Here is a 714-nt window from a genome sequence, read left to right on the forward strand (position 1 = left end):
GGTCTATGTGAGCCCTGCCCCAGCAACCAGCCTGGGTCCCTGTGTTCCAGCCACTCCCCCCTACCCCTTTCATAACTGGCAGGTATATTGCTTCCTGGGAAAGAGGAGAGGCCACAGGGAGCATCTCTGAATATGGGTGCTACCACTGTGAACAGGTAGAATCCTGGGGTCAAGGCTCTTGGACTCCACAGGTATCCAGAAATTATCTCACTTTCCTGAACCTTTCTCTATCTCTGCAAGATGGGGGTGTCATGGGGACACTGGCCTGAACTCTGATGGTGCCTGGGCCTCATGTAAGTCATCGAGCCTCCCTGAGCCTCAGTTTCCCTCTACAAGATGAAACAGACCTCCCTAGACATCTCAATGAGACGAATGAGATTTGACATAGGAGGTACAGCCTAGGCCAGAGCTGGTGTGTCATCGTATTGTTCGACAGAATTTAAAATGAAGAAGATAGAGGGGCACCTCTCCCCTCCCCAGGCTCCCTCAGGCTGCTTCCTAACAATTCCTCTTGATGTCTAACTTCAAGACCTCCAGCTTTCCTAATCTGCCGCAATTTCCCTTTTCTCCATCAAGTCCCCACCCTGTAAGTCAGACCCAAGGAGCAAGAGGGGAAGGGCCCCAGAGCCAGGTTGTCTTGGCTCCTTCCTGCAATGAGGGTCTGACAAGAGCTGCCAGAATTCCCCCTGCTAGGGACAGGGCCTCATAGGCAAC

This window comes from Pteropus alecto, unplaced genomic scaffold (genome assembly GCF_000325575.1).
Source record: "Pteropus alecto unplaced genomic scaffold, ASM32557v1 scaffold7, whole genome shotgun sequence".
In the NCBI taxonomy this organism is placed as follows: domain Eukaryota; kingdom Metazoa; phylum Chordata; class Mammalia; order Chiroptera; family Pteropodidae; genus Pteropus; species Pteropus alecto.